Source organism: Colobus angolensis, unplaced genomic scaffold, assembly GCF_000951035.1.
Source record: "Colobus angolensis palliatus isolate OR3802 unplaced genomic scaffold, Cang.pa_1.0 Scaffold180, whole genome shotgun sequence".
Classification (NCBI taxonomy): Eukaryota; Metazoa; Chordata; class Mammalia; order Primates; family Cercopithecidae; genus Colobus; species Colobus angolensis.
The window spans coordinates 70,560-78,766 of record NW_012114933.1 but is presented as its reverse complement, the minus strand read 5'-3'; the positions used below and the strand labels follow the sequence as shown (position 1 = coordinate 78,766).

Sequence of the window (8,207 nt, the reverse complement as noted above, 5' to 3'; positions counted from 1 at the left end):
ATCCATTAGATCCATTCAAAATGTTTATTGATAAACTAAGATTTATGACGCGAAAGTCACACACACACGTTGCGGGAAACTGAGGACTGGAGAGATGGATATGAGAGTACAGGAGGACTGTTTATTTTAGGTACACGTCAGCTCAGTGGATTCGCATCCAAAAAGCTGAGCATTAAACAAAGACAGAGTGGGGTTTTTGTAAGTGGACTTTAAAATAAATAAAACCGCTGGGCGCGGTGGCTCAAGCCTGTAATCCCAGCACTTTGGGAGGCCGAGACGGGCGGATCACGAGGTCAGGAGATCAAGACCATCCTGGCTAACACGGTGAAACCCCGTCTCTACTAAAAACTACAAAAAAGTAGCCGGGCGACGTGGGGGCGCCTGTAGTCCCAGCTACTCGGGAGGCTGAGGCAGGAGAATGGCGTGAACCCGGGAGGCGGAGCTTGCAGTGAGCTGAGATCCGGCCACAGCACTCCAGCCTGGGTGACAGAGCGAGACTCCGTCAAACAAACAAACAAACAAACAAACAAATAAATAAATAAATAATAGATAGATAGATAGATAAATAAATAAATAAATAAATAAAATAAATAAATAAATATAAAACCAAAGCAGCTAATCATATGACAGGTCACATAATCTATAGTATAGCATAACTTGTGGCCTTGCATAGCTGGTGGCCTTGTAGCTGCATTGAAAGAAAAACAAGAACTGGCTACATACAGACATTTGTAAAATGTCTGTCTGTATTTACATTTTACATGCTTAAGAAGCCTGGGGAAACAGTAACAGTAAAATAATTTGTCTTTTTTTTTTTTTCCCCCTTCAACCTTGCTCTAGAAGGGGGAGGTGTCTGGAGCCCATTCCTTTGGCCTTGGCTCCTCAAACAGCTTATCTTACAACTGCCCTTGAAGTGAGCTGCTAAGCAGAGGAAAACTCGTTCTTTTCTTTTTAACCCATGCCTTGCCTGTTACTTTTCTTGGAGTAAATGAACATCTGGCATGCGTCTGTAATTATAGCTACTTGGGAGGCTGAGGCAGGAGAACTGCTTGAGCCCAGGAGGCGGAGGTTGCAGTGAGCAGTGATCACGCCATTGCACTCCAGCCCGGGCAACAGAGTGAGACTCCATCTCAAAAGAAAAAAAAAAGCAATTTTACAGTAAGTACTAAATCTCATTTCTGAGGGTCCCCCCCGCCCTGCCCAGTTAGGTGATCCATTTGATATGGTTGGGAGATGTGACACTCAAGGCTGGTACATCAAAACCACTTCTGTGGGGTTTGCTAAAACCACGTGGTTGCTGATTGAGAAATGTACATCACTGAGAAGAATGGACGGACTGCGTGTTCTCTATGCAGTTACCAGTACCCCTCGCTCTAAGCTGGCTTTTGAAAATACGGAGTGGCTGTGAGTTTGGGGTGATAATACTACCCCTCCCCCAGCAGCTCCTGTGTTGTGCACATCTCAGGTGGTCTTTGTAGCCAGTGAAGAGAGAATCAGGATTGGAATACACGTTAAATAGAGGCTGAATCAGGACATGTGCCAAGCTGAAGGACTTCTCCAGTTCTGTACAACTGAGCCTCAACAGTGTCTGTTGTGACAAAATTGTTCCCCAAACATTAATTTGTGGTCTGCTCCCACACACTACAAATCATGGACTATGTGTCCATCTTTGACACTTACTGTGTTCCACCAAGAGGGACACCTCCCAAAGCCAGAAAATGTTTATTAAACAAAATCAATGAAATGTCTGAGCACAGTCCAAGTGGCAGAGGTTTACTTCTTGAAGAAACGACTTCAACTTTCAACACCACCTGACACTGAAATCTGAAGTCCAATGGCCTCACAAATATTTTCCAGATCCTAACAAAGAAAATAATCTGAGTTGAAGATACTGTATTCAATTATTTTGGCAACTATTTCTTAGATGTTTTCTTTTTTTTTTTTGAGATGGAGTCTCGCTCTGTCACCCAGGCTGGTGTGCAGTGGCGATCTCCACTCACTGCAAGCTCCACCTCCCGGATTCACTCCATTCTCCTGCCTCAGCCTTCCGAATAGCTGGGACTTCAGGCACCCACCACCATGCCTGGCTAAGTTTTTTTTTTTTTTGTAGTTTTAGTAGAGACGAGGTTTCACCGTGTTAGCCAGGATGGTCTCGATCTCCTCACCTCGTGATTGGCCCACCTCAGCCTCCCAAAGTGTTGGGATTACAGGCATGAGCCACTGTGCCCGGCCATCTTACATGTTTTCTTTGTCTGCAAGACTGAGCTAGGTGCTGAGGAGATGATGTTATTCCCATCCTTAGAGCTTGTGCTCCAGAGAAGAAAATAGATAAGGAGAGGGACATCACATTGCCATCTGCACAAGGGTTGTGGGAAGCCATGGAGCTATGGGACTGCTATTTATGAGTAACCTGTAGAGTGGAGGAAAGCTTCCCAGAAGAAGCCAGCCCAGGGGAGCTGTGGGCAAGCAATCCAAGCACAAGCATCCACACTGATGCGGGCCAGACACTTCTTTTGTGAGGTCCTAAGAGCAGACTTAGCACACAGTCTGTATGTAGTGAGGCAGTGGACAAGCCATGTGTAACTCAGAGGAGCTGTTTTTTTTTTTTTTTTTGAGAAGGAGTTTCGCTCTTGTTGACCAGGCTGGAGTGCAATGGTGCCATCTCAGCTCACCACAACCTCCATCTCCTGGGTTCAAGTGTTTCTCCTGCCTCAGCCTCCCGAGTAGCTGGGATTACAGGCAAGCGCCACCACACCCGGCTAATTTTGTATTTTTCAGTAGAGACAGGGTTTCTCCATGTCGGCCAGGATGGTCTCTATCTCCTGACCTCATGATCTGCCCACCTCGGCCTCCCAAAATGCTGAGATTACAGACATGAGACACTTTGCCTGGCCAAGACTGAAATATTAATGAAAGAAAAGCAGTTGGGAAACTTACCTGTGTTTTATTCAAAGCCCGTCCTCTCCTTTCTGTTCATGAATGGCAGGCATCCTGTGGTGACTAAAGAAGGGCCTACCAGCTAAGAGCCTCCATCGGCCCAAGGAGCAGCTTCCGCCGGAGCTCCGGCAGGTTCCTTGGAAAACGTGACGGTGCCAGGCCATGGTGCCCTGTTCAGAAGTACAAGACTCAGATTTAGTAAAGTCAGTAGTGTAATGTGAAATTTGTTTAAAAAATCCTTAACCAAAACATTTCATTTCATAAGACCGATGTATTCTATCAACAGTTTTATACTGTATGTTCATACTTACGGCATTAAGAATCAGCATGATTGGCTGGTGACGTACATCTGGTTCATCAATTTTAGTGACAAAGCTTTCCAGCATCTACAACTCTAGTCACCAAAATCAAGAATGTCTTTCTTTTCTCTTTTTACCTAATTACAAAGAAGGCACTGATTTATGAAAAGCAATATATTAATAAATAGCACAACTTATGTTCACATCATTGCCACTTGTAGCCACAAATTAAGAGTCAGGATTAAGGAAAACTTACCTAAGTTTTCCCAGGCTGTTTTAAAATTGCTCTTTTTCTACAAAAATAAATGTTAAATTCTTCTTTTGAGGTAGTCTGAATTAAGTCGCTGCTAATTGGAAAAGACAGATCTTAAGATGAACTGACAATTTCATAAAATAAATAGACTTCCTTTCTACTATTAGAAAGTTCTAATAATGAGTTCTATCAATTCCCCTTTAAAATATTATTAGTATCTTGGCATTTTTCAGACATAATCTGAAAATGTTTTAAATATCAAAATAGATATATCCAAAGTTTACAACAAGGGTGTACAATCATGATGGGCACACTTCCTCAAACATGGGGGCCCAACCCAACCCAGACCCATCACACCCTCAGCGTGTGGAAATGTTAAACTGTACAGGATCCACGGCTGGATACAAAAATCTGTAGGTGTTCCTGACATAAAATGCCATAGTACTTGCCTACAGCCCGGACACACCCTCCAATATCCTTCAAATTATCTCTAGATTACTCACAATACCTAATACAATGGAGATGCTAAATAAATAGTTGTTATACTTTATTGCATAAAGAATAATGACAAGAAAAAAGTTTGTCCATGTTCAGTACAGATGCAACCATCCTTTTTTTTCTGGAATATTTTTGATCTGAGGTTGGTAGAAAGCGAGGATGCAGGACCCACAGATAAAGGGGGCTGATTGTATTTAACACACACACACATTTTCTTTTGCCTGAGTAAAAAACAAAATTGTACCCGTAACACAGCTAAAGGATGTCAACAAAACTGTTCTTCCCATTCAACCTCAAATTGATAGAGACGACCTTCAAAGCCCACATAGAACTTTTTTTTTTTTTTTTTTGAGATGGAGTCTTGCTGTGTTGCCCAGCCTGGAGTGCAGTGGCACGATCTCGGCTCACTGCAAGGTCTGCCTCCCGGGTTCACGCCATTCTCCTGCCTCAGCCTCCCAAGTAAGTAGCTGGGACTACAGGTGCCCGCCACCACTCCCAGCTGATGTTTTTTTTTTTTTTTGGTATTTTTAGTAGAGACGGGCCTTCACTATGTTAGCCAGGATGGTCTCGATCTCCTGACCTTGTGATCCTCCTGCCTTGGCCTCCCAAAGTGCTGGGATTACAGGCATGAGCCACTATGCCCGGCCCACATAGAACCTTTTATTTCCTTACTGCTCGCTACCTTTTAATCATCAGAACTAACAGTCAAATAAGTTGCCCTTACTAATAAATCCAAATTAAAACAACACAGAAATGACACTTTATTTCTTCAATAATTAAATATCTACTTTGCACTACATACTGTTTGACCATCAGTGACATATTAGTAAGCAAAAAACAAAAACTCCTGCCTCCTATAACTTACAGTATAACAGCACTTTATTTTACAAAATAAACACATCCTTGAAAATCAGTATGAAGATGAGGGATGCTCCTACCGACTTGGATGAAAGTTTCAGAAAGGCTCGTGTTCAAGCAGCTGCTAACGCGGAGGCGACTTCCACTTGTCTTTCTCACAAACCATCACAAGACACACCTACAATTTCAATTCAGGAAATACACTCAGCTTTTTATTAGTCTTCACTTAAGAATGTCTTCCTTGATCCAGTAATGTGAATGCAAATAAAACTTTGTAACTTAACGCCAAAATAAAAATTCTGAATAATAGATCATTTTTCCACAATTCAGTGTCTTATTCATTAGTGTAATATATTAGGTCGTTGCTCTTCAACTTCTGGCATACTCTCAAAAGTCCTGCACAATACAGAAAGATCCACCTCTCCTAAGTATTTATTTTTATTTTTAAAACATTCACTACACTGAACAAGATAACATTTCACTTTCAAAGCTAAGTTCAAAAAAAAAAAATGAACGGTGACTTCTTACATCTATTATATCAAAGTCAGACTCTTAGCGAAATAGTTTTAATAAACACTCCCTCCAACAACCCTAATTTCCTCCACAGAATTTATCAACAATTCCTTTGGCTCCACAGAATAAATCTTGAATTCTTGCCGAGATCACGCTTCTACACTCCAGCTTGGGGGACACAGCAAGACTCCATCACAAAAAAAAAAAAAAAAAAAAAAGTAACAGTAAATCCTGGAGTAAAAAGGGAATCTAACTACTGAGTTACCAATTTTTAAGTTTAAAATATCCAGTTTATAACAAAAATCACAAGGCACACAAAGAAACTGGAAAGTATGGCCCATTAAAAGGAACTAAGTAAGTGAATATAAAATACAACTGAGGATACTCAGATATCAGGCATACTTATTAGACAAAAACTTAACCATAACTCTTAAAGATGCCCAAAGAGCTAAAGAAAGACGTGGGCACTACAGGAAAATGACCTGTGAGCAAAATAAGAACCTCAATAAAGAGATAATTATTAAAAGCAATCAAAAAGAAATTCTGCAACTAAAAATTAAAATACCTGAAATAAAAGAATTTTACTAGAAGGGGCTGGGCGCAGTGGCTCACGCCTATAATCCCAGCACTTTGGGAGGCTGAGGCAGGCAGATCAAGAGGTCTGGAGATTGACACCAGCCTGGGCAACATGATAAAACCCCATCTCTACTAAAAATACAAAAGTTAGCTGGGTGTGGTGGCATGCGCCTATAGTCCCAGCTACTTGGGTGCCTGAGGCAGGAGAACGCGTGAACCCGGGGGTTGGAGGTTGCATTGAGCTGAGATCGCACTACTGCACTCCAGCCTGGGTGACAGAGACAGACTCCGTCTCAAAAAAAAAAAAATTATTAGAAGGGATTAAAAACAGATTTGACCAAGCAGAGGAAAGAATTAGCAAATCTGAAGACAAAACAATTGAAATAATCCTGTGTCAGAAACAGAAAGAAAATGGTTGCAGGAATATCAACTGAGTTTAAGGGACCTGTGGGATAGCATCAAGTGGACCAACAACAGTTTGTAAGAATCACAGAACAGACAGAGGGAATAAAAGAACATCTGAAGAAATAATGACAATCTAAGAAACTTCCCAAATTTGATTTAAAACATTGTAAATATCCAAGGCTTGGCATGGTGGCTCCCACCTGTAACCTCAGTGCTTTGGGAGGCCAATGTGGAAGGGTTGTTACAGGTCAGGAGTTCAAGGTCAGTCTGGGAAACATAGTGAGACCCTGTCTTTATGAAAAAATCATAATCAAAATGAAAAGCTGGTATGGTGGTGCGCAGGTACAATCTCAGCGACTCAGGAGGACCACGTGAAAGGATTGCTTGAGCCCTTTCAGTCTGCATGACTGAGTGAGACCCTTTTTTTTTTTTTTTTCTTGAGACAAAGTTTTGCTCTTGTTGCAAGGGTACAATCTCAGCTCACTGCAACTTCTGCCTCCTGGATTCAAGCGATTCTGTTGCCTCAGCCTCCCGAGTAGCTGGGATTATAGGCATGCACTGCCATGCCCAGCTAATTTTGTATTTTTAGTAGAGACAGGGTTTCTCCGTGTTGGTTAGGCTGGTCTCGACCTCCCAACCTCAGGTGATCCACCGGCCTTGGCTGGTCTCCCAGAGTGCTGGGATTACAGGCATGAGCCACTGCGCCTGGCCATGAGTCCCTGTCTCCATAAAAACTTACTTTCACAGAAACCAAGAAGCTCAACAAACTGAAAATAGGATAAATTCAAAGTATATCACTGAAGACACATTATAATTAAGGTATCAAAAGACAAAGAACCTTGAATGAAACAAGGGAGAAGCTACTTCTCACATAACAAAGGATCCTCAGTCAGATTATCAGTAGATTCCTTACCAGAAACCTTGGAGGCCAGAAGGTGGTAGGGTTGATTAATTCAAAGTACTGAGTGGGGAAATCCTTTCAACTAAGAATCTTAGATCTGACTGTTAGGGTTGAAAGGTGTCCACCAAAGTTCATGTCAAAACAAACAAAAACTCGTTATGAGATTTATGCATACAGCTTTCTTTCTTTTCTCTCTCTCTCTGTCTGTCTTTCTTTCCCTCATTAGCTATCATTAGTGTTAGCATATTTTATGTGTGGTCCACGACAATTCTTCCAATGTGGTCCAAAGAAGCCAAAACATTGAACAACCCTGATAAATGTACTTAACATTACTGAACTGTACATTTAAAAATGATTAGATGGTAAAGTTTATGCTACATATATTTTACAATTTAAAGTTACAAATATATTTAATATGTGCAAAACAGAGATGTACAGAATAAAGCAAAAAAGTAACAATTCTTTTAGTAAATACTGGAAAAGTGGGTCTAAGTGAGAAAAAAGTAACCCACATGCAAAACTCAGGTCATAGTTAATAAAACTGTAACAGTATTAGGAGAAAATGCTGGATGATGGTCCTGACTGCTGAAGAAATGAAGCAGAGGACAATGACAGATTCTAATAGGTGAAGAATACTTATGTAACAATAGGTAATAAGATACACATAAAAGAAAAAAAAACACAATGGGAGAATTCCGAAGCAGGCAAAACTCTTAAAATTCAACTTTACAAATAACTTACACAAATATAAAGCTGATACCTAAAATTCCCTTGATAATTTCATTTTTGTGGTTTTTCCTTTTTAAGTAAGGAGCATTTTGAACACCTGATAGCACCATGCACCTGAAACTCCCCCCAGCTGACATCAGTTGGGGGACAAACCCTCACTTTTTCTTTCTTTCCCTTTCTTTCCTTTTTCCTTCCTTCCTTCCTTCCTTCCTTCCTTCCTTCCTTCCTTCCTTCCTTC

At 41.1% G+C, this 8,207-nt stretch overlaps 1 long non-coding RNA gene across 1 annotated transcript in view; it reads right to left on the bottom strand.

Annotated features, from left to right (window-relative positions):
* Positions 1–1,708: 1,708 nt before the first annotated feature.
* Positions 1,709–8,207, bottom strand: part of LOC105509841 — a 17,256-nt gene continuing 10,757 nt past the window's right edge. The window contains exons 9-11 of the long non-coding RNA XR_001001484.1: positions 3,249–3,373; positions 2,938–3,107; positions 1,709–1,860 (exon numbers count right to left, since the gene is read on the bottom strand). This is a non-coding gene — a long non-coding RNA (uncharacterized LOC105509841). The remainder of the gene's footprint in view (positions 1,861–2,937; positions 3,108–3,248; positions 3,374–8,207) is intronic.